Below are 2500 nucleotides of genomic sequence, written 5' to 3'. Positions count from 1 at the left end.
GATTAGCTTTCACGAACAAACTAACACACACACACACAAACAGGCGGGGCGGGGCGGGGTGACGGGGGAAGGGGCAGGAACCCATCTATCAGTGAAGGGGCGGGGATGGGAAGGGCGGGGAAGGGAGGGAAGGGGGAGGAGGCTGCTAATAGGGGAACTCTTTATAAACTGATCACTGTCTACTCAACTCAAGCCTTCCCCCCCCTCCTCCGCCGCCTCCTCCTCCTACTCCTCCTCTTCCACCTCCTCTATAGATGCTCACAGATGTCCGCCATTAAACAGATGTGTGTGTGTGTGTGTGTGTGTGTGTGTGTGTGTGTGTGTGTGTGTGTGTGTGTGTGTGTGTGTGTGTACGGGAATGAGAGTGAGTTATAGAGATAGATCGGCAGAGAGAGAGAGAGAGAGAGAGAGAGAGAGAGACTACCTACTTAATATTTCTAACACTGGAAACAAAAATAAATAAGAGCAGAAAAATAGTAAATAAAAAGAAAGAAAATGGACAATCTCTCTCTCTCTCTCTCTCTCTCTCTCTCTCTCTCTCTCTCTCTCTCTCTCTCTCTCTCTCTCTCTCTCTCTCTCTCTCTGTCCTTTCCTCTCACACGCTTCACTAAACACCTGTAAACCTCTTCCTCTTCCTCCTCCTCCTCCTCTTCTTCTTCTTCCTCCTCCTCCTCCTCTTCCTCCTCCTCCTCCTTTCGCAGACATAACGACTCGACATTTTTTCCTTACCGAACATACCACCAATTTCTCTCTCTCTCTCTCTCTCTCTCTCTCTCTCTCTCTCTCTCTCTCTCTCTCTCTCTCTCTCTCTCTCTCTCTCCCGGGCAGCAGAGTGGATCATTTCGCCTCAGTGACCCTTCAAAGCCCTTTCCTCTGCCCTTTGTACCCACCCTTTGCCCCACTCCCTCTCCCTTCCTCTTCTTCCTTTACCCTCCCTCCTTCTCACTTACCCCCTCCTCTCCTCCCTCCCTCTTCTCTCCCTTTCTCTCCTTACCTCCATTTCAAACCCTCCTATGCTTCTCATTCTCACCCTCTCCTCTCCCTTTCTCCCTTTGCCTCCTTTCCAATACCCCTTATTTTCTCTCCCTTTCTCTCTCTCTTTCTCTCTCTTAACTCCTTCCCTTAATCTTACCTTCTTACCTATTCATTTGTTACCCATTTATTATTATCGTTCCCTTTTTCTTATCTTTATTTTTCTTATCTCTCTTCCTTTTACCCTTATCGTTATCTATTTTCATTATTGTTGCTCCATTTCCTCCCCTTTCCCCCATTTATCTCTCTTCTGTTCCATTATTTATTATTTCTATTATATTTTAGCTTCATTTCCTCCCCTTTCATTATCTCTCTTCCCCTTATCGTTATCTAGTCTCTTACCATTAAACTGGGTCCATTTCCTTCCTCTATTATCTTCTCTCTCTCTCCTTTTCCCTAAACTAGCATCTCTTATCCTAGCTCGATTTCCTCCCCCTTGATGCTAGCGTTCTCCAGGATGAGCTTGACAGACTATATGATTGGGCGGGGAAGTGGCAGATGGAATTCAATGTCGGGAAGTGTAGCATTCTGAGTGTAGGTAGGAATAACCCCTTACACAATTACTCCTTAAATGGCACTCCTCTAAGCAGGTCTGGGCGTGAGAGAGACTTAGGAGTCCTACTGAGCGCTGACCTCCGTCCTAGGGCTCAATGCATTCAGGCTAAAAATCGGACCAACAGAGTACTTGGTTTCATCTCAAGGAGCGTGAGCAATAGGAGCGCTGAAATCATCCTCAAACTTTACTTAGCGCTAGTTAGACCTCATCTCGATTATGCAGTTCTGTTCTGGTCCCCCTACTATAGAATGGATATCAAGATGTTTGAGTCTGTACAAAGGAGGGTGACAAAGATGATTCAGCTAGGGGAAGCCATGGAAGTCCTCAAACTTTACTTAGCGCTTGTTAGACCTCATCTCGATTATGCAGTTTAGTTCTGGTCCCCCTACTATAGAATGGATATCAAGATGTTTGAGTCTGTACAGAGGAGGGTGACAAAGATGATTCAGCTAGGGGAAGCCATGGAAGTCCTCAAGCTTTACTTAGCGCTAGTTAGACCTCATCTCGATTATGCAGTTCTGTTCTGGTCCCCCTACTATAGAATGGATACCAAGATGTTAGAATCTGTACAGAGGAGGATGATAAAGATGATTCAGCTCGGGGAAGCCATGGAAGTCCTCAAGCTTTACTTAGCGCTAGTTAGACCTCATCTCGATTATGCAGTTCTGTTCTGGTCCCCCTACTATAGAATGGATACCAAGATGTTAGAATCTGTACAGAGGAGGATGATAAAGATGATTCAGCTCGGGGAAGCCATGGACGGTGAGGTAAGGTGGGGTTGAGTGTACAGGAGCTGCCTTGTATAGGTCAACCGGCCTCTTGCAAACTCCTTACGTTCCTATGTTCTTATGTTCTCTCTAATCCGTCCTCCCTTAACCCTTATCCTATTCCTTTTCTCCTTTTACTTTCATC

Source organism: Eriocheir sinensis, chromosome 16, assembly GCF_024679095.1.
Source record: "Eriocheir sinensis breed Jianghai 21 chromosome 16, ASM2467909v1, whole genome shotgun sequence".
Taxonomy (NCBI): domain Eukaryota; kingdom Metazoa; phylum Arthropoda; class Malacostraca; order Decapoda; family Varunidae; genus Eriocheir; species Eriocheir sinensis.
Note: the sequence above shows the minus strand (reverse complement) of the source record.